This window comes from Ursus maritimus, unplaced genomic scaffold (assembly GCF_017311325.1).
Source record: "Ursus maritimus isolate PB19 unplaced genomic scaffold, ASM1731132v1 scaffold_4, whole genome shotgun sequence".
NCBI lineage: Eukaryota > Metazoa > Chordata > Mammalia > Carnivora > Ursidae > Ursus > Ursus maritimus.
The window spans coordinates 35,814,165-35,838,862 of record NW_024426552.1 but is presented as its reverse complement, the minus strand read 5'-3'; the positions used below and the strand labels follow the sequence as shown (position 1 = coordinate 35,838,862).

At 33.4% G+C, this 24,698-nt stretch overlaps 1 protein-coding gene across 2 annotated transcripts in view; it reads right to left on the bottom strand.

Annotated features, from left to right (window-relative positions):
* CADM2 (cell adhesion molecule 2) overlaps positions 1 to 24,698 on the bottom strand; it is a 1,024,870-nt gene that overhangs the window by 971,999 nt on the left and 28,173 nt on the right. The window lies entirely within an intron of this gene.

Below are 24,698 nucleotides of genomic sequence, written 5' to 3'. Positions count from 1 at the left end.
TTATTAACATTCTGAATGCTTCTAAGTAAATACAATTTTTCTATTAGTAAAAACAAATAAATAAAATAAAATAAAATAAAATAAAATAAAATAAAATAAAATGTTTTAAGGATTTGGTTCTATTTACTCTAGTGTTTCTCAAAATAAGGATTCCAGGTAAGTTTCAATGTCTAGGTGAAGATCAGAAATACAGAATTTTCAACAGCTCTTTGGGCATAACAGGAGTGAGCCACAGGTCATACAAAAAAGATAAAATAGATTCTTCTTTCCAGATTCCTTTCTTGTGTTTTCTTGAACTCAGTTTCTAGATTTGCTACAGGCCAACGAAAGACTGTGGGTTTTTCTTCTCCATGATTCTATGAATCTTATTATTATTTTTTTCTTCCCAGTACTGTTACAGGAATCCTCTCACAGTGGGTCAGTTCATAGAATTTTTTGAAGTCATTTATTAATAAATTTTATATAAGTTAATATTATGATATATCCATCACTATGCCAAGGATTTATCTTTAAAAATGCTTAGAAAGTTTAAAAGCACTTTTAATAGAATTTTAATCTTCAAAATTTTATACTTTGCTAGTAAAATACCAATGGAAAACAGAACAAATGTATATTATATAACAAAGAAATGAATCTTGGTACATTTTTTTTCTCCTGCAGCAATGCAGATAATTGGCTCCATCAATCTAAATGAGGCTATAATACTCGGATTTTATTAATAAGGTCAATATCAGATGATTTACAATTTGTATAATATAAAAATAAAGTTTAATGGAATTCATTATATATAATATTTCATTTTTATAAATATAGAATATCTTCTTTAAAAGAAAGACAAACTTTTTGTATTATTTTTATACCTTATGTAGCTGCATATAAAACGTCTGAATGGCTGTATATTTTCTTATCACTGAAAGTGAAAATCAAGTGAATCCTTTAAATATTGTAAACGATTTCATGTGACCACCCAATATATTTTAAATAAACATGAATCTCTTGCATGTTGTAAAGAATATATTATAAAGATATATATAATACACATACATATATTTAAACTCCACATATGCTATTTTGTATTATAGAAAATGAAAATACAGGCAGTTGAAAAAATTAATGATAAACGTTTTAGAAATAAATGTTAGGCCATATTAGGGAAAATAAAGCCTTTTGCAAGGAGTTAAACACAGTATAAAGAAACTGGAGGGGCGTCTGGGTGGCACAGGGGGGCACCTGGGTGGCACAGCGGTTAAGCATCTGCCTTCGGCTCAGGGCGTGATCCCGGCGTTGTGGGATCGAGCCCCACATCAGGCTCCTCCGCTATGAGCCTGCTTCTTCCTCTCCCACTCCCCCTGCTTGTGTTCCCTCTCTCGCTGGCTGTCTCTATCTCTGTCGAATAAATAAATAAAAAATCTTAAAAAAAAAAAAAAAGAAACCAGAAAAGCCTTCACATATACTACGGGAAAAATACCATTAATGTTGGAGCTCAAGTACTCATTAACCACCATCATTTCTGAAAGTTGACTGTAACAAAGACAGATGTAACAATGTTTTGCTGCTCTGCATCCAAACTACCCATAATTAAGTCATGGCTGAAAAATGATTTTTTATATTTCTTCCTTTAAAAGATAAAGAGAAACATACTCTTTGCCATTATATCTCAATGGCTAAGCTCTTCTCTTTAGTAGACTTTAAATCAAGAGTCTAATCAATAATTTAATCTTTTATAGTTGAATAGACTTTACATGTAAACAGTATTTCTGCTCAAAACAAGAATGTGTCAGGCTTCTATATGTTTAAAATTCTCTATGCTCCTCCTCTGATAGTTAGAAGATGGCTAAATTCTACCTAATCTTTGGAAAACAAACATGATGTTTATTTTTGTTTGTTTTTTATATATCTTACTTCTAAAATAAATTACTATATTCTGTATTCTATAACACGCTACATGGAATTCATATATTCATTATATTTTTAAGTTATACAGTTATTTCTGATTCTATATGTAATTTCACACTCAAGAAGCTTAATCTCATTCCATAATTAATTCTGAAGTTTGTGCAATAAAAATTCTCCATTAAAATCCTGTCTATAAGCAAACCATAGCTGGACACCTTACCTCAATAAATTAAAAATATACTATTTGAGTAAAAAGTCTTGCTAAATGGTGCAAGGAACAAAGACACACACACACACACACACACACACCCCTTATGGACTACAAAGATAGCTAAATCAAGTAGATTGGTAGCTATGCTGCAGGTCAGAATTACAAGTGCCAAAAATGTCATAAACAGAGTGATTTTGGAAAATCGAAGAAGAAAAATGTTTCAGGAAGCTTACAAGAAAATCCTCAATATTTTTGCAACGTCCATTGTAATATGAATTAGCTAGTACATTTAAAAAGAAAAGAAATTATCAACTATCTAAGACACATATGATGGTCTTTAAATACCTGCCAGAGGAAAGGGGAAACAAAGACAGGTCAAAGTCAACCTTAAGCAAGGAGAGTTTAAGATATATAAAGATATTATTCTTTTTATTCTCAAGGCAAATTTAATGTCAAGAATTGATAGAGTTCTAAGTGCTTGGAATCAGGAGGTACATTATTTCACTTCACCTTCAGTGTCAGTAATAGAATCGTGGAATATTAGAGGTAGAAGTACTCTTAGCCCTAAACATAATTCTAGGTGGCTTAAGTTATTCTGTTCATTTTATAGTGCTGGTACCTGTGTATAATAAAATACAGAAATTTGGTATTCCTGTATTATACATTCTACTTACTATATCAAACATCCTGTTAGTTTTCAATTTTCTTAGGTTAATTTAACCTCATTTTTGTGCTATCTTCATACCATATTCTTTTTATGAGGGGTGGTACATTTAGAACTCTAATGTGGTAATATATTGGGATGCTGGGTTGTTTTAATACAAGTCTACTCATTATTCAACTTTCACTAACACCTAAAAATCTTTAGTGATGTTTACATTTTAAAGAGGGATTTCAGGGCACCTGCATGGTGTAGTCAGTTAGCGTCCAACTTTTGGTTTCGGCTCACGTCATGATTTCTGGGTCATGAGATCAAGCCCCGCAGGGAGCTCTGTGCTCAGCATGGAGTCTGCTTAAGACTATCTCTCCCTCTCCTTCTGTCCCACCCCCACCCTCAAATAAATAAATAAATTTAAAGTGTCTGTAAAAAATAATAAAAAATAAAGGGGGTTTTTAATTATTTTCTTCAAAATCCCTGTTGGGATACCCTCTTTACCAACGTGATGAGGGGTTTCATAAAAAAAATGTTACTCTCAATTAGTTTTCTTTTGTTAAGGGTCAACAGCTCACCCCATGACTCTTTGGTGGTAAAAATAATGAATACAGTATCTTTTTATATTGTTGATCTGATAATGAATTTTATATCTTCAAAACTAAAATAAGATATTACCAAGGCATGAGAATTGGTATTTAAATAGGTGACTCGTATTAAGGAGTGCACTTGTGATGAGCACTGGGTGTTGTATGTAAGTTCAAGTGTATGCCTGAAATGAATATATTATATATAAATTAGCTGGAATTTGAATAAAAACTAAAAAAAAAAAAGAAAAAAATGAAATAAATGAAGGGATTGGAATCAATGTCATCTGGCCCTGTCTTATTTTACACATGAAGATCAGAGAGGTTAAGTGAATTACCCAAAGCTACACATTTAGGTAGTTATAATTCTGAAATTAGAACCCAGGATTTCTGACTTCTCTTGAGCCGTAACTTCAGTAGGTCCAGCATTCAGATAAAATCTCTCCTCCACTCAGATCCCATCACTCACAGGTAATTCTTGTATATTGTTCTCTACTAATCTTTTGAAGCCACCTGATCTCTAGGTGTCTGAGTCAGCAGGGAGGGATTAAAAATATCAGATTAGAGAAACCCTAGGAGCCCTATATACTGGAAGAAATGTCAAACCTTGGCAGAGAAAGTTTAGTCTCACTTATTCCCAACCCCTCTGAGTGAGCTACAATCTGAGATTAAGCCCTGACTTAAAATGTTCCTGATATCTAGGTTGGTTCAATCATAGATACACTAGAAACGATAAACAAGCAATGAAAATTAGAACTATGGGCATCCCAACTACGAATTTTACTAACTTTATATAATCTTTTCCCTTAATCTCAATATACTAACTTCCTTGCTCTTTTTCCTGCTACCCTTTCTCTAAAATGCAGAATAAAATCATCATTGTTTCTACCTCATTCAGGCTTATCTCTATTTTACAAGTACAGAGATGGAAAACAACGCGCCTAAGCCTACTTTTCTTGGCATCTTCAAAAAAAAAAAAAAGACATATGTTCAAGGACGTGACATTTTCTGTATATTTAAAAAATATGCTTTAATCATCTCTAATTCCTTATGCTTCTGTTTTCAACTCCTGAAGTCAATTAATTATTGTTTCTTTTGTTATTATGTATGTCCTTTTTTTTCCCTTTGATTTCTACATCTGTCTCTTCTCTGCCCCTACTTCTCCACAGTTTTTCTTCTCATTGATATAATGAAAAAATCCACCTTCAAGACTTCCCAATGACGTTTAAAACCTTGTCAAGCACTAATACTCCGAGAGTAAGTAGGCCTAGTATGCAGCTGATCTCGAAGCATCCTTTCAATTAGAACTAAGATGGAAGTTAAATGTAAAATATAAGGTAATTCAACATCCAACTGAAAATTGAAAGAGTGTATTGCCAACAAATGAGACCATATCTGACTGGGAATAAAGTGGATGTACTCTTCTTTCACATTTGCATTTTCAAAATAAAATAAAAACAAAATGCACCTTTTCATAATACATGTAAGAAGTAATAGAAAAATTCACACATGAATACTTATAGCTAGGAATTAGCTAAGAGGTCTCTTATTGCATTACATCATTTGAAAACGAACAGAAGTAAACTCGAGTCGGTGTCATCTGCAAACTTAATCTGTGTACACCAATGGCAGGGTCTTGGGTACCTGAACCAGCTGATCTCAGAAGCATGGATTCTTCCCAGGTTCAGTCCTTTCAGACAGCTACATGGAAATATTTATCTGTTCTGAAATCTCCTGGACTATCCAACCCTACTTCCAAATTCCCAGAAATTCTGCATTTCCATTATCTCCTTTGACAAAGCCAGCTAGACCGTGACGGCTGCTAGGTCCTTCTGTTTCCAGTTCTTACCAGAAGTGTTTTCCTAACACAGAACTGTCATTTTACTCCCTTGATGTTAACATCATTGATGGCTAGTCAATAAACGCCACATTCATTAGGATTCCATATGAGACTCTAACAATATTGCCAGCCTCACCTCTAGGCACATGTGCTATGCTCTATTGCCAGATTTAAGAACTTTACGGTCTTTTGGGGGTCTGTGTTCAGGACTTCTCACTTGCTACTCTCTGTTCTCTAGCTAGTTAATTTCCACACATTATTTTTGTATGCAATTAAAATGTCACATTCTATGTAAAGCATTCCCTCAGAGAAATTTAAGCTCTACATCCTTTGAACCCCTCTATTCTAGTACTATCACATTTAAGTTTAATAATTTCCTTATATTTCCCTATTTTCCACCAGATCAGTGGTTGGTTGATAAATTTTGGATACTGGCCCATATGTGGCCTTCTGTTTTGGTAAATGAAGGTTTATATTATCATAGTCATACTCATTTGTTTACATATTGTCTATGGATGCTTTTGTGCAACAGTGGCAGTATTGAGTAGTTGCCACAGAAAATATAAAATATAATACAACCCCAAAATATTCACTATCTGTCCCTGTTCAGGAAAAGCTTACTGGGCTCTGCACTAGAGCTGGACATTCTTAAATAAGATATACTGGGCCACATTCATCTTTCTGTATCCATAAGCTTGCAAACTACTTGAGTAGGGGATAAAAATACTTGTTAAATGAATGGATTTATCTTGACCTTCTTTCATATTTCTTTGTATTTTACTTATGCTTCTCTCACTTACAGAAGATGTACTGTCACAAAGAAATTGAATGATTCTAGTACTCTAATATATAGCCAGCACTAATTATAGGTACTGTAAATATGCAGAAAGAATGGATTTGATTAAACTTTCAAATCTAAGCAGCATATTATTGGACACTAATTGGCAGATGGAAAATACTTTAAGGGATATTTGTTGCAAGGATGTGTGATGGCCAAGATGAAGTAAAAGAAATAAGGCTGCTAATTTCAGAAACACAGCAGGACAGGCATATTTAAACAAAGTAGACAAATTAAAATAGTGGCATGGCTGACTTCCTTTTTGTACTTTATCTTTTTAGTATTTTTATTATTATAATAGGTTCTTTAGAAGTATTAATAATCCTTCAATACTAACTTTGAAATGTAGTGGTGAAGATGAGATTATGTATCTCAGTGTACACATATTAGCTTGGTATTCAATAAATGTTATTGTTACCCTCTGCAAAGGTTAATTGAACTGAGGATAACCAAACCAAGCATTTCCATCCTTGGCCATGTTCCTGGCATTTCTTATGAAGATACATCCTGAGATCTATGTATATGAATTGCATTTTAAATCGTTAGACTTCAAGAAATTGTATCTTTTCTCCAAACTAGAATAAATCATATGTTTAATTTTAATTCAAAGAAAAACACGTCCAAGCTTATCTTTATTTTTTCACATACCAGAAAAAAAAAAAAGAGACTCTTTTGAGGTTTTCCTCCAGGTTTGCAGACATCCTGTCTGACAGTGAATGTGATCTAAGGTTGTGTGGCTCAAAAGCCAATGTAGTTTCCAAAGTGCTTTCCCCACTGGGCACACACAAAATATGCCCTTTGATTATAATCTTCAGCCCTCTTTTCAAGACTGGTTTCTGTTCATAACTCTTTGGGGTTTAGAGTCAACTCAAGTTTGTTTTTAAGCAAAGAATATTCCTTAAAGCTGTATACAAGTTTGATCGGCTGGCTGCTTCGATTTCACAGTTTTCCAGCTATGCCACATTGTTTGCATCTGTGTATCAGTGAAGTCTTAAAAGCATTTCGTTTCCCATGACTGTTTTCAATTATTTCTGCTGGCCATACATCTATACATACTAGTAGGAGAGCATTCTCTTTGGTATTTATTCTCCAGCTGCAATTAGAATTAATATTAGACTCCTACTCAGTTAAAATCTCAGAAGAAAATAATTTAATGGTAAAGTCATAATTGTAGCCTATTTTAAGTTGAAAAATTAAAAATTTGTTAACCCACTCCAAGTTGGTAATTGAAAAACAGAACAAACAATTCCCTTAAGAAATATAGAAAAATAATAATAGCATCCATAATCAAGACCTAATCCAAATCAGTTCAATGAATGTCAGATATGTATATATATATATTTTTTAAAAACTACATATTTTATTAAAACTTAGAATCATCTGTTTTTTTGGTAAAATAACTCATGTTATGCCATCTCTGGACTTCATATTCATAGACAATGCTGCTGGCTCATCATCATGAATGCATAAAATGCTGTTATTCTAATTGTCTAGTAAATTTTTCCCGAGTTATTGCCAAACGATTTGGTGTTCTTGTCTATGACCCATGATATAACTAGTTATATAATAAAAAGAAACCAAGGGGGAAAAAAATTCCAATTAGTGTATGTAGTAAAGTTAAAGGCCTACTCTGTCCACTGAATGTACTGAAGGTAAAGTATTGTGGTTTTAATTCTATTAGCCATGATCCAAGAGGCAAACTACAGCCAGAGACCCATCTGCCTCCTTTTGTAAATAAAGTTTTATTGGAACACAGCCACATCCATTCATTTACATTTGCCTATGGCTGCTTTCCAGCTACAACAGCAGTGTTGAGTAGCTTCACAGAGACTGTATGGCCAGGAAGCCTAAATATTTACTAAAAGCCTTTAAAAAGTCTTCCAACTGCTTCTCCAGCATATTAGAATCTGAGATGGTGGTCTCAAATCAGAAGTTTGGCTATCTCTGAATACCAAGAGCACTGAAAGTAAAGGTCATCCAGATATTTATTCCAGGGGCTATAAATTTACCACTGACATGGAATGTTTCGCATGACATTAGGCCGACATGTTTTCTGACCTTCAGACCAGAGCGCTCAACTGCCCACTGGCCACTTCAACTTAGACATAACAAGTTATCAATTTCTTTTACTTTTCTCAGACATTAGTCTTAACCATCCCTTAGTAGGTCCTCCAAATTGCTTCTAGAGAAAGCCTTAAAAGACAAAATTGACCGTGTGTATCTTAGAATTGAGTAAAATCTGTAAGCACCATTTCATATTCTTTAAAATAAAATCAAGCTTCTAACAATGGCTTCCAATCCATGAAATGGATCAAATCTTGGATCCAACTAATTGATAAACTTGCTACCTAGAATTCATCTCTTGGTTCATGGCCTTCAAGTAGTTGCCCATTTGCTCAACACTGGCCCTGCTAAAGATCACTCATCCAAAGCACGAGCTGAGATATTAGCCTACCAAGAAAATATCCTTAGTTTACCTTGACCCCTTATCTAGGTTAGGCATTCCACACATGTACCTCAGAAGCATCCTGTGTTTAGTCTTATTTGGCAGTATGACTTTATATTGGAATTATTTTGTTTATTTTTCTCAGACTTATTTAAAGGATAAGCTTCTTGAGGATAGGGCCTTAATTTATTTTGATTTCCATTTTCTAAGTGCTTAAAACAAATAAAATACTTCTTGCATATTGAATGAACAAAGAGTACTGAGTCTGCTTTGGCAAGACACAAGAGCCTAGTGGAAAATAATTCTAGAAAAGATGTGTGGAACAAGAAAAGGCTATTTATGTGATATGTATGCTAATTAACAAAAAACTCTTTGCCTTCCTTCCTTCTTCTACAACCAGAACTCCAGTTTGGACAATTTTTGAAAAACAATTTTTGAATAAAGAACAATGACCAACTTAAAAAAAATCCTAACTTCTTCATGTTGGCATCAATCAATAATTTAATTATTTAAGATATTGTGCTACCACAACCCCATTTTGTGGAAGAAGGGCAACTGGCAACTTAACTGCTTCTTTAAAAGTTTATGAACTGAAAAAAACATTTTATCCTACTTGAAAATATTATTAATATGGTTACTATCGACCTCCACTTTTACAACTTCGAAGGTATAATTACCATTTACACATTCAAATTAGCTTATTATCTACATTTTACAGATGAGGAAACATACATACACAAGTGAATTAAACCATCGATTTCAAGGCCATAAGGTAAGTAATAAAATTTTAAATGCATAAATTCCCATCTCCTTTCCCTGGTTAATGCTTAAAATTAGGATTTTAGTTATATTTTCTCTACAAAGTTTTCAACAGTAGGGTAAGAGCTATTTGTGTAACAATAGATCAAAGAACTCTCTAGGAGTCCTTTATTATTGCACAATACCATGTAAGAAATATGTACATCATAGCAGAAAAATCATGAAAACCATTTTTTTAGTCTAAGTAGTCACATTTGTAACAGACTGGCAGTAATAAAACTTGCTAATTCTAACGGCCTAACAGATTGCAACAAAAGACTATACTTCCAAAAATAGATTCCATTTTGCTATCTGATCCTTCTCTTTCACCAAATATGGTGAATTCTTTATCTTAGCCATCTAATATTTCCAATGTTTTTGGTTACTTTTCTAGCTTTTCCACAAAACATCTAGCCCCATAAGTCATAACGTCTTTGAACAACAACAACAAAAAATCTCATCTTTGGAGGAAAAAAAACAGCAACAAAGATCACAGTGGCAAAACATTATTTACTTCTTAACAAGGAATAATCTAGAGTAGGTTTTCCTTTAACTCTTAGAAATCATGTCATTCTGTACCAACTGCACTGAGAATAAAGGAAAATTCAGACTGAGAATAAATTGTTTTAATGAAAATTAGAACGCTCTCTTTAATATTTGGCCCTTTTACTTCTAGCCACCAAAAATTGTGGGTAACAGGTGCATTTTTCTTATGATAAAGTTTCTCAAAAGAAAACCATGTAAAAAGCATTTCTTAGAAATTCTGCTAAACAATTATTCACAAAGACACTTTCAACTTTAATATGTTCACTACCTTCATTGTTAGAAAGTCAAAGTTGCAAAGAAATAAAAATAAAGACCAAAAATGGGAAGTATGTACTCCAGCAAATTATTCTCTAAGTAACCTGTAGTTCTAGAAACACAGGAGTTTTTTAAAGATATCTGAAAATTGGTCAGGCTATGCTTCTTTTGAATGAATCTATATGCTTTTACAATATGTTTGCTTCTGATTGTGGCAGGCAATAAAGTGAAACTGATTCCAATTCTGATCTTTGTAACACTGACTTGAACAAGATCAAGAGTCTAGGAAATTCCTCTTTGCTGTCACTCACTGACAGAAATATATATAATAGTGCACAGCAGGAGGTGTAACCTTGAAAAACACCAAGCAGCATAAGAGTAAGGTACCATGGAAGTAAAGGAGAAGTATCCCTGGGGAAAGAATAGAATACACAGATAGCAGAGACAGAGGAAAAGGAGGCAAAAGAACATGGCCAGAAAAGATATTATTGATATAGACAATAATTAGGGCAGAAGTTCATCAGAAATATTTATAAATGAAATTAGATTAATATAAATATCAGATTCAGCAAAGCATGCTAAGGAAAAAGAATTTATGGTCCTAACAACAGAATATATAATCATAATGCTGAACGACATTTAAATAGCATTGATTTACCTAACAAATACTTATTAATCAAAGAAGTCACCCCAAATTTTCTTGGCTAGATTAGAGTACCAGGAAAATATTAGCAGTTTTGATTCAACTGAATGTTTCTGCAGATGTTAATCAAACATTTAAAGGCGCTTAACTATTTTAAATTGGAGTATTTGTGTCTGGGACAGGGCAGGTGCTATAGCCTGAGTGTTTTTGTCCTCTTAAAATTTATGTGTTGAAATCTCATGCCCAAAGTAATAGTATTTGCAGGTGGGGCCTTTGGGAGGTGAGTAGAACGTCAGGGTAGAGCCCTCATGAATGGAATTAGTGCCTTTAGAAAAGAGACCCCAGAGAGATTCCTGGTTCCTTCCACCATGTGAAGTTGCAGCAAGAAAGCCATCTATGAACAAGAAAGCAGGTATATACCTACTGGATACTGAATCTGTCAATGCCACGATCTTGGACTTTCCAGCCTCCAGGACTATGAAAAATAAATTTCTGTTGGTTTTAAGCCACCCAATCTATAGTATTTTTGTTATAGGAGGGTTAATGGACTAAGACAATGGGATGGAGAATATTTAAGATTTTTTTAAAATTTTACATAAAATAAATTGCGTTCAAAGGGAAAAATAGTTCAAAGTTTTTGAGAATATTAGTGTTTTAAAGTTATTTAATATTCCTTTCCTCTATCAAGCTATTAGTATCAACAATACTTTCTTCTAGAAGACACTGTCATGCTTTTAATCATATGAGTCTTATATCATTTGTCTTTAATACACCTCTGTAAAAAAATAGTTATCATTTACAGCTGTACAGAGCTAGGGTCCTTCAGATTAACAAATGAACATCTCTATGTGAGCAAGGAAAAGAACTTGCTCTCCTGATCTTACGCCCCAAGAGAGAGATAGATGATAGATAGATAATAGATAGATAGATAGATGATAGATAATATTACAAATAAAATTAGGAAAAGATAAAATATCCAAATATTGAATAGTAGGGTTACAGACAAAATAGTTTTTGGTATTAACTCAAAAAAAGATTATCTAAAAAAATTTTGAGTAACTCAAAAGAAATTAAAGACTTAAATGGATAGAGAAAGAGGCAAGAAACACACACACACAGAGAATGCCAAATGGTCAGTTATAAGACCTAGAAATCCAAATAGATTACCCTAAAGAGTTATATTTTTATCTACCTCAATGTGTCTATTAAATACTACAAGTCCAAGTACTGATTAAGTTAGCTACGTTAATATGATTATAACAATAAGAAAATCCACAATGTCTCTTATTTTGTGGACAGAAGGCAGAGAAAAATGCACTGATCATGAAATTTGCGCAATCGTATAAAGTTAATACTTCCTAAGACCGAATTTCATCAGTGAAACCATTTACTTTGTTTCCTATTGGTAATGTTCCCAGAAAGACAAATGATGAGTAAAAAGTATTTATCTATCTATAAGAATATATATGTATGAACACACACACACACACACACACACACACCCCTACCTTTGTGTGTGTGTTTTCAAAAAAAAAAAGCGTTTGGGCCAACCAACTGAAGATAGAAATAAAAAGTGAATTTGTATCAGTAAATTGATCTGTAGAATATTGAACCAAAAGTTATATTTAATTATGACATAGGCTTTAAAACTTTGTACTTGGGACTGTCCTATCAGCTTTTATTTTTTTTATTCAACAACTGGATGAAGGCATAGAAAACAAAACAAGTATTAAGAAGTCATCTTAAGAAGGAATTTCACTTAAAAAATTGCATATTAGCAAACTTGGAATTTCTACAATTTTTTTTATGTGAATGAAGGAAACACTTGTGCTCTGTAGCTTTAAAAGATGAGAAGTAGAATCAACCAATATAGGTTATATTAGAAGAGCCAAGAATCATAGTCAATGCTTGTGAAATTCATAGTGTCCCATCATGGTAAATGCTAAAATTTAAATTTGATGTTAATTTTTCAGAGAGAGTTTACAGAAAATTCCATGTGCCATAGGAGTTTGGAACCTAGTTGATCCCTAATATTTCTTCCAAGTTAAAACTTTTATAGTTACTTCCCAGAATTAAAAGGAAGCTCCATGCAGTCATCATAGACACAAACACATTTCAAAATCATTTTGCTTGGCAACATATGGTAGAGTCGATCCTCATTATTCCCAGATTTCATAATTTGCAAATTCGTTCACTCACTAAAATTTATTTGTAACCCTAAAATTGACACTTGCAATGTCTTTGGGGTCATTTGCAAATATATATGCAGAGCAGTACAAAAATTCAGTTGCCTCATACACACATTCCGAACTGAGGTTGAAAAAGATGACACTCTGCTTTCTTATTTTAGTTTTCATACCCTAAAAAGTGTCCTTTTCAAGGTCTATTTGTGCCTCGTTTTCACATTTCTGTGCTTCATGTTGATGATTTTGTTCTTTAAAATGGCTTCAAGCATAGTGCTAAAGTGATGTCTGGGGTTCCTGAGCAGAAGAAGGCCATCATGTGCCTCAGGGAGAAAATACATGTGTTAGATAAGCTTCATTCAGTCATGAGCTGCAGTGCTGTTGGCCATGAGTTTAATGTTAATGAATGTTAATGAATCAACAATATATATTAAATACGGTGTCTTCAAACAGAAACCCATAAACAAATTATATATTGATCCATTGACAAAAATGTTGTGACAAAAGGCCCACAGAAATCTACCCCTGTATTTTTCCAAGGAGCAAGTGTTCATATTTGCTAAATCGATGTTTCGGAGACTTTACAGAACACAACCACTGCAAATAATGAGAATAGACTGTATTTCCTTGCTTTAACCTAATTTTGGATAATATAAACCTCTCCAAAGGTGTTTTCATTTAGGAAGTGGAAAGGATCTAGGTTAAAATTAGTTTCACAAAAGAATACCTTATGGCTTAGTATTCTCACTGCATCGTTTGTGAATCAGTGATAAATGCAATCACGTTTAAGGGAAGTTTTCTAGCTCTATGATGAAAATCTTGCCCTTCTCCAAATACATGCATTAACTTTCTATATCTCATCCTTACTCTCAGATTATGAGATCAAACTATCGGGGGGACTATGTAGAGACAATATTATAACATACAAAGTACTTTTTAAGCATTTACTTCTATATAGTGAAAGTTATAACTAGCAGTCAGCCAGGTGGCTATTTATTAGTGCCAAATTGAAATCAGCAAATCTGAGCCTCTGGCTGCCTGCCCCTGATCACAGAGGAACACATGCATTGCTCTCTGTCTGTTCCTGGAAACCTCCAAGCCAAACTGTGTAAGGCTGTTATGAAGCTTGAGAAACCCAGAGTTGCTAAACAATTGTTAACACTAGTTGCAATACTGCAAACTTACTATAAATATTTACAGAGCTGCAAGCTAGTCAAATCCACACTCTTGCTCAATTATTAACAATATTAAAAAATTAAATTTCACACTTTGCATTTTGATTAATAATTGTATAGTTTCTTTGTTCCTCAGTATCTGTCTCTTATTGGGAAATGTTTACCTTCAGTCCCATACTTCAGGCATTAAAAACAGGACATCAAGACTTTAAAATTGAATGGGGATTATTGGTTCCAGAAAACATATTTGCTATATTAAAACTGGCATCAAAACCTTTTATGAATTTAAGCTAGTTGTATAAAATAAGAATACAAGATTATCTTTAAGTTTATATAGATATTCTAATGGAAAGAGAACTCCTAGAAGATATGCTATGTGACCAAGTACCACAACATAATTACCTTCATTTGATTATCTGAGCCTCATAAAAACAGCTTATGCAAGTAGATTCAAAATGAACCTTCATGGAAAACAACAGATAAGGAAGGCTTAGATTTGATTTTCATTGTGAAATCTACATACTGCCTTTTTTCATCATGAACAAATTAAGAAGATATAGCCCACTTGCAAAGACACAGAGCCCAAGAAAATCAAGTAAAATGACTGTTTGCAATTTTACATGGGGAAAAATTAACTCCACAGTTAAATAACAAGAGGTTCATCAGGATGACAACCAAGGAAATGAGTTTCAGAATGGTCTTCCTTTAACACGCGGCAACAGCATTCTCATACTGAGAGCGCCACTATCTTTAGCCTTTGCTTGGATTATTATCAAATGAAAGTGAACCCAGAATCACCCATTTCATTATTATCTAAGAGAACCATGTTTTTTTTTTTTAATTTTAATATATCAACATAGAAAGCTTCCTTTTCTTACATCTATATGTAACGATAAGTTTGATAGCGCTGAAAACCATAGAAAGATAAATAGTACAAATATTCAGAAGGCATATTCACAAATATTGCAGATATTTACAAATGATATGTAAAATAAGTATAAAATCAAAACAACAGAAAGGCAAAGCTATTTAAAATCATTTTTACATTATCTTTCTCTTTTCTTCAGAAATAGCCAATATTTTTCTCAAAATTCACAGAAGATGAGAAAAACAAATTTATATATTCTAGACTGTAAAATTTTTTGGCTTGTATATAAATTCTAAAAGGAAACAGACAACTCTTTGTAATTCAGAAAATATAGAAACTAGTGAAAAAATAAGTCCAAAATTTAAGATACTTGTTAACTCACTTAGATATAGGGTCACTCTCATCCATAAATGCATCACATGAATCTTGGGATGATAATGAGAATGACACCATTTAACCGAGTAGATGATTCCAAACATGAACACATATGTCTCAACACAGCACAAGATGTGGAAATCCACCCTAGGAAGCAGTAAAATAATTTCAAGTTTTCTCGAACAAATTAGAGGAAATATGTGACAGAAAGCATTTTCAAATAGTGTTCAGATAAAGAAAATTTTTATTTTATTTTTTTAAACAGCCTTATTTATTCTCTGTGTGGTGTTTATATCATTTTCAAGTACCAAAGAAAATGATACACACATATCTGTATTAGAGAACATATATTGATTATAGAAAAGTAGCATTAGACATAATTTTACAAAATTATTTGCATACATACATTCATAACTAAATATAAAAACAAACTGGTCTAATCAGTTAAAGGCTCTAATTTTCATGTGTTATGTGATCTATTATTCATTCCCCTCTTATACTATTTATTTATTTATTTATTTATTTATTTATTTATTTATTATGTTCAGTTAGCCAGCATATATACATCATTAGTTTTTAATGTAGTGTCCAATGATTCATTAGTTGCCTATGACACCCAGTGCTCAGCACAACATGTGCTTTCCTTAATGCCCATCACTCAGTTATACCATCCCCCTACCCGCCTCCCTTCTGTAACTCCCAGTTTGGTTCCCAGAGTCCAGAGTCTCTCATGGTTTGTCTCTCTCTCATTTCTTCCCATTCAGTTTTCCCTCCCTTCCCTGTGGTCCTCTGCACTATTCCTTATGTCCCACATATGAGTAAAACCATATAATAATTCTTTGTCTGGTTGACTTATTTCACTCCAGTTCCATCCATGTCGATGCAAATGGTGGGTATTCACCCTTTCTGATGGCTGAGTAATATTCCATTGAGTATAGAAAATTTTGAATGCTATTTTTAAAGTTTGATTTCAGGACAGAATTCTGCTAAATAGTTAGACTCATGCTATGATCCAAATGCTGCTTATTGCAACCTTCTTACTATTGATAGGAGATGTAGGGTTTCAGGAACAGTTAATACTCATTTTAGTGTCTTTCAGTAAGAGTATCATCCAAACATTTTCTTGGAACTAACTGTCCTCCTCTCTTTTCTTTCCATCTTAATTTATTGTATTTGTAAAGAATCCTTAAGTACCATAGGTTTATTCAAACATACTGAGTAAAATTGATCCAAAGGACATCACCTGAGTCTTTTTAAAAATATTAAATCCTTGTGTTTTGTTTTTAATTGAAGTAGAGTTGACATAAAATATTTTGTCACTGGAGGATTTTTAATGATGCTGATTTGTTAATTTAGAAGACAGTGATTAGACAAACAGGTGATATTGTAAAATTTTTGGACAAAGGGAGAAGAAAATAAGGGGGTAATACACCTCCTATATAATATATAAAGGATATAATCATGAATAAATTACACAAGTCATGATTTTAATTAATAAGAGAAAATGCATAATAATTTTCACTATTAAAGCCATTGAATGAGTAACTTAGCTTTTTAAAACATACAAAAAAGTAAAGCAATGTAAATAACTAGATAAAACTGCTAAAAATACAGGGCTTTTTTTTTTTTAAGTCAGTCTAATTAAGATCAATCCAGAATAGTTGATAATATAACATATACTATAATAAAATCATTTTTTTATAAAACAAATTTAATATGAGGTGAAGCAAAGATTATGGGAATTAAGCATATTAATATTTATGAGTCACAATGTTTCCTCATAACCATACTTTAAGCATTAATAAAGCAATTTCATTTTTAAAATCTGTTATTTGCTACTACCCTATTCCAGTGAAAACAAGTGCTACAACCAGTTTATATTTCTAGTACAAAGATGCTTAACTTTTCATCAAACTGTGTAATACTTTTTATTTTAAATAAATGTACTGTTGTTCACATTACCTTGTACACAAAGTAAACAATATCAGCAGGGAACAGAGTTGGGAAGATAGATGTGTCAGGTTTTGCTTGAGCTGAAAGATCCTTTACATACATCTACTCACGTCTCTACTAATAAACTGAGACAACAGACTGCAGTTTCTCTTGTTACTGTTGCAGTCTCTCTTGTTACAGGAGTCCCTTTCTGAGAACCAATAGGCATGGAAAACTCATCACTTGATCCATCCGAGAACAAATATCAAAAATCAGAAATCTTATCACAGAATAAACTGGGATTATTCATCAGGCATTTGTCTCAACACCTCTGAACCTTCCAGTCTTTTTTGACCAACCCCAAATAATCTAGTTTCTTCCACATAAGAATTCTCACACATGCTTAAAAGCCAGTTGTGAAAACGAGAGGCCGAAGGAAAGGTCAAATGATCTCAATCAAGGAAGAAAATAGGATGACATTAATCTTTTTTACAGGCCAAGTACTCAGACAAGAGCTGTGTATAAATCTGCCACAATGGCCTGAGGTATGTATTATCATCATCCCCTTTTATAAAGGAAGAAACTGAGGCTTGGAAAGATTAAGTAACTTCCCTAAATTTACCCATATCTATGATTCCAAGCCAAGTGTTCTCTAATCCAAGTCAAAGTTTCTTTCCATTGTAGTGCAGTCACATTTGAGTTAAGCAAATCTCAATTAGTGCAAATTCTCTTTATTCACTTACTTTGAAATTACATTAATTTCAGAAATTATAAAATTTGCCAAGAATCACATAATCTCAAAGTTGGTGGACTGAGTCAATTGTAAACTATATTTCTTCTCTATTTACATTTATGCTGGTTAACAAATACATTTGCCATCCTCCCTCAGGATCAGTTTTGAATTAGATTTGTTTGAAATTTTAACAGGTCATCAGCAACATAGTCCTGTAATAAAATTTGACTAACCTATATATCATGCTGCCTCAACTATTTCGGAAAAAAATTAGTTTCTGAAAGTTATTTGCACTCATCATGTAAAGAGATTTCTAAAAAGTCACAAACTAATCAATGTTTGTGGCTGCATTAGAACAATTCATATTCTAAATTCATTAAAAACCATTTTTTATATCTAAAATATTAAATTTTAATTTTAAACAGTTTGTTAATCTACTCTTTACATATTTTAACATTACACTAATGTTAAGGGGGAAACAGGATATAATACTGTATGTAATACATGAACTCAACTAAGTCCCAAAAAGCAATAAAAAAAAAAAAAGACTGAAAAGCAATGCTCTAAATTTTCAGTGTCTAAATTATAGGGCTTAGGGGAATTTTAACTATGTCCTACTTACCTAAGAACACAGGATATCAATTGAAACCCAGCTTTTAAATGTGTACTTTAATAAATGATCACATATGAATCAATGCTGTCTCTATCATATGCAAAAGTGAGGTTTGCTATAAATATAATCTACATGTATTATTCAAAATATCAGTAAAAACATATCTAATTAAACTACTCTTATAACACAAACAACACCGACACTTGAAATAAAGAAAACTTCGAAAATTGGTGAAAATAAATTTATTAGGATATATTTATACTGATCTTGGCAGGTACTCTTCAAAGTTAGGTAGTTAAAGTGGAAATGTGATATCTGTGCCAAATTCCTTCAAAAATGTTACAAACTCTAATATAGTGTACATGACAAGCCTGAAGTGTTGAAAGAAAGCCATTTGAATTATCTAAGCACCAAAAAAAGGCATCTGAAAAATTACCTAACAACTGAAACATCCTAGTCACATTTTCTGGAATCTCATAATGCCGAAAAGATATTCAGCAGGTCCTGAGTTTACACTAATTTGCAAGCTTTTGAACAAGTATAACAATTTCAAAGAATAGGTACTATTTGGTGGGCGTATCACTAATGATATGTGATTTTAACAGAAGAAAATAATTTTAACCTTAATTTTGTTACTCTTGTGTTACAATTCCTATTACAACATTAATATTTAGTGTCACATTAAGGTACATTTAGAGATAATAGCAGGAAACAAGGGTTATAGTTCATTCTTTGTTCTGGTCCCTAAGGCTACCAAGCATGGAATAAGCTAAATAAAGCAACCTAACTCCTTTTAGAACAGAAAAGAAAAATGACAGTTCATATCTGCCAGTGTGCTTCTGATAATGGCTTTCAGATTTTTCACTTCGGGAAGCTGGAGTCAAAGTGTTTTTCATGGAAAACCCACACCTATGACTTTCTGCTCTTCTTCCCTAATGTACACTACTGGCCACCAGTGTGCAGTTCAAGAGCTACCCTTTAAACTGATCCTGTAATCGTCCCAAATAAGACATGCAGTGACTTGATCTTAACTCTTACTAGCACTTCTTCTCCTACAATCTGTACTGTTTCTTTTCGCCTAGTGTTCCTTTTTCCTTGTCCAGAAAATTATTCCATGTGATCAGGGAGCCCTTTGGTCATTAAGGTGGCTTCTGTTACCTAACTAATTAAATGGTAGCTGGGCACATTTCCATCTCTTTCGGTAACTAGCCCCTTTCCTTTAGGAATCTCTCTTCCAACTCCGTATTCCTACTGGAGCTGATAAATGGACCCTCCCCTTGCAATAAGTGGTAGGATGTTGAAACAGCCTGGGTAAATGATAAGGTTCCCTAGTTTCACGCGACAGTGCTTTTTTTTCTTAAGTCAGATTGGTTTAGGTTTTTTAATGGTTGAAATTACTAGAGTTACTGAGATTACTTAACTGTACATCCAGGATTGACAACATTCAGCATCCAATCTAAATGTGGGAATCAACCTCAGTTTCAGGGACAGGACATGCGCTACCTGAAAAACCTGCTCCTCTCCACTTCCACCTCTTTTTTTTTTTTTTTTTTAAGATTTTATTTATTCATTTGTCAGAGAGAGAGAGAACACAAGCAGGGGTGGGTGGCAGGCAGAAGGAGAAGCAGGCTCCAGGCTGAGCAGGGAGCCCAATGTGGGACTCAATCCCAGGACCCCGGGATCATGACAGAAGCCAAAGGCAGCCACTCAACCAACTGAGCCACCCAGGCATCCCTCCACTTCCACCTCTTGCACAAATTCTCATATTCACTCCACCTGTTGTCGTAACAGAGCAAGGTTTTGTTCTTGTTTATCTTTTTCCACTTTAGAAATATTAGTGATTCAGATCCCCGCATGGGTTTATAACTTCTTAAGTATAAAAGAGACCCTGAAAGATTCTATAGAGATCTGAAATACTAGGGAGTATAGGCTACAGGGCTAACACTGAGGAAGCACTACAAAATAGTTTAGAAATAAAGTGAAAGAACGTGTTGGGCACAGAGAGTATCTAGTAATAAGATATCTTAGAATAACTAAAACCTCAACTTATCCAACAGAGTATAAGTCAGTAAAAAATAGGTCTAGTGTGTTCCTGTTGGCACGTACCAAAATGGAAAGCTAAAGAAGGGAGTGGCAACCTATTACACGTGTCTATATATTATTGTACTTGTTTCTCAAATAAAATGATAAAAAATCAAATGGCATTTGATTAATACAATGTCAGATGCTTTTCATCTTTGTGGTTTGTCATATAAGAAAACAAGGTTAAAAATCTGTAAGTTTACAGGGCGCCTGGCTGACTCGGTTGAGCGTGTGACTCTTGACCTGAGGATCTTGAGTTCAAGCCCTATGTTGGACGTACGGCTTACATTAAAACAAAAAAATCCATATGTGCATGTAAATTAATGAGTGAATTATTTCTGCACTTGATTTTCTCTTTGAACAGGGAAATAAGTTGGAAAAGTAACTGTGTAAGAAATGTTAGACTAAGTAACTTTGATTACTATAAAGAGATAACTCTTCTAAGTTATTTTCTTTAAACATAAAATAAAAATTATAAAATGTATCTGTAATTTAGTACTATAAAAATAATTTCAAAAAATGAAACAAGCATGTACCTTCTTTGTCATTTAAGTCCAAAAGGAGCCATTTTTTTTCAGATACTATTACAGGATAAATCAATTAAAATCATAAATTGATTTTTTAATGCAGGAAAGAAATAAATTCTTAAACTACTTTTAAATCAATGTTTTATATTTTAATATTGAAATATTAAAAATTTAGTTATATCTCAGTAATTGCAGCTACTTTAGACTTAATCAAAATAGCACTTCCAAAGCAAAATCATTACATAAAATTGTATAGGACCAAGTGCTCAAATAAAAATAATATATAAATCATTTTGGTAAAATGCTTTGTTTAATTACCTAAAATACCAAGAAATCCAGACATGGATTTTAGAGGTCATTGTAATATACTGTAAATGTGCTTAGTCTTTAAGGACAATTATACAGATACTCATTTACATGAAACCTTCTGTTAATGGATAGAATTACATTCTTAAAATCCATACCCTCTCATGTTTTATTAAATATAATGAGATCATTAAATATTGAGTACTTCCCCCAGAAGAATATTGTCAGAATATACAATATTCAATGAATTAAGTACTGCACTTAAGTATTCATCAGTTGTCTTCATAAGAGTCTGTAACCCTATCCAATTTTGTTCTTAGTTTATTTATCTTATTTTTAAGTGATTAGGCTTTCTTCCTTCTTTCACTGCACTTTTATTTTATAATATTCCTTTAGTGACAGGGAGGTGGAGAAATGATAAGTGAATTAGGAAAGAAAATAATTATAATACTTAAAATTTCTAGAATCCTTACCATGTGACAGGCATGGTGTTAAGTCACAAAAATTACTTCAGTTAATTCTCACATTAATTCTATGAGGTAGGTAGTCCTATTAAACTCAAGTTCACAGCTTGCAAAGCCACATGCAACGTACTGGAAGCAGCACAGTTTATGAAGAGGCTTAATTGTGACTAAATTTGGAAAACTGACAACTAACTAAACTCGACAAGTCTTGGTTTTTATGATATACATTAGCTAAATGATGATTTGTTTGTAAATGTCTGAAAATAAACACTACAGAAAAGCATAAAGAGAAAAATATCTAGAATGCAAGATGAAACTTCAGCCATCTAACCATTTCCACCATAAATACACAAAAGCAGCTACAAAGCAGTCATTGTTAATGGCCTATCTATTTAATACCTATGTATTTTAAAAGGATAACCTGATAATTGGTGTAAAACTAATGCAGGTTGAAGGTCAATTATAATGAAACCTGTCTTAAAGGGCAAGCCAGCTGAAGGGACTTAAAATCTAGGTGAAAACCCTATGGAATATTTTGACCAATCTTGTTTCACATTAAGTATAAATTATTTTTAAAAATCTCCTTCCATTCAACACAAAGATAACTTATCTTAAAGCCACAAGAGACTTGAGATGTGGTATAATCCACCTACTCTTTCATATGAAGAAACTTCACTTGGCCTCTAAGCTTGCATAAATAGCAAAGGGAAAGCAAAAATTCTAGATTAGTCATGAGTGGTACTTAACCAAGACACTGCTCCTACTTTGTCTTTTGTTCATGTATATATCACCATACATAGAATTATATCTAGAACAAAGCAGGCATTCAGTACCCATTTTCTAAATTAATTAATACTTGTTTTAAAAAATCACAAGTATTAGAGATCCAAGTTTAGCCAGAGCAGAGTTCAGGGCAATAGGTGGAGAGATAAAGTCATTGCATCCTTTATTTGAGTAAGGAAACAATTTATGGATAATACAAGTTTTCATGATTGAATTTAAAAGTATGGAAAAGATTGCAGAGTTAAAAATAGTATAACCAAAATGTCTGAAGCTTACTAAAAGGTTAAATAGCAGGAACCATATAATCAAACTAATTCAGTTAAACATAAGTTTGACTAAGAGGAGTAGATAGATAAATAAGACAAAAATTATAAAGAAATGTGGATGTTCAAAGATGGCAAATGAAGGTTTCAAAGTAGGGGAACCTAAGACAAGGTGTACAAGAAGACTGTATGATCCTAAGAATGAAATTCAAGTGAAAAGAGTTAAATTTATATGATAGTAACAAATATTTACTGAAAAATTACTCTATGTTAGAACTGTGCTAGGCGTTAAGGATAAAGCAATGAGTAAAACAGGTCTTCATTGAGATTACAAAGAGAAAAGTGTTCTATGGCTAGGAGGTGACAGAAATAATTACAGATGACCACTGGCTAGAATTTGGCCTAAGATCAACATGACCAGGGATGCTGTTAAGGAAAAGGAAATAGAGGTAGTAGATAAAAGGTACAGCATGGATGCTGGTCCCAAGTCAAAGGATACTAAGATCTGGCATCTAACTAAGATGTACTTGAGAAGGAGAAAATGTTCCTCTCTCTGTACTTCTCAGAAACTGAAACTAGCAGGAAGAAAGGCAAAAGCAGCATCCAGCCTGGCTCTGTGTGGTGGTCAATAAGTAGATGGGAAGCATGGGAGAATCACTAAAGCAACTCATGGGTTCCCAGTCCCACCCCTGCCTGGGGTCACAGCTCCAAATCAGGACCCTCCCTAGAGAGGCCTCATCCTTCTACCCCCAGATAAGGACTGTGTTCAGCGAGTTTATGACAGCACATACACCCCTGCAAGGGGGGAACTGGGCTCATTTATTCTTATCAGTTCCACCAATTAGGAAAACAGATGCATCACAGAACAGTTGCGGTACATTAGTAGATGGCAAAGCACTGCATGGTCTAGAGAGTCAGGGAGACAGCTGGGCTAGGCATAAACAAATATGAATTCCTGACTGTTTAGAAAGTTCTATATACACCATAACTTTTAATAAACACACATTAATAATCACAGTTCATACTATTGTTGTTACATAATCGACACAATCAGGCCAGATTAGCCAATTTTAATTGAATTCACACCACTTACTGAAGGCCTACCAAGGTTAAGCAAATTATGAAATAGAAGATAAGTAAAGCTGAAAAGCTAGCCCTAAGAAGGTTCTGTCCTGTGATGGGCAAGACATTCATATTATTAGTACGAAGAAGACCACGGTGAAGTATATTCAGAGTCCTACAGAAGAGGGATTCAGGATGTCAGAGAAAATTTCTTGAAAGAGAATTGGAACTGAACTTTAGTTCTCCTTCACAGCTAATAGAGAAAATCCTTTATACTCAGCAACTTACCATGCATTGCACAAAAAAAGCAGAGACCAGCGGTTTAAAATGGCATCTGGCTGGCAGAGTTCCTTGTGTAGTGTCTCCCAAGTTCCAGTACAAACACTAAGACAAGACAACACCTAAATGAGGGCACCTGGTGAGTCAGCAAGGCTATGCACACATATAACCATGGCTAGAATTAAGACTGGTCTACTTCATACAAAACCAATGGTTACAGAATCCAAATACAGTTAGTGACCCAACCATATCCTTCTTAAAGTGGGCAGGAAGTCTTTCATCCTCCCCCCATATCTGCTCTCTGATTAAGAAATGCAAGATCCATTCCAATCAGAAAATAA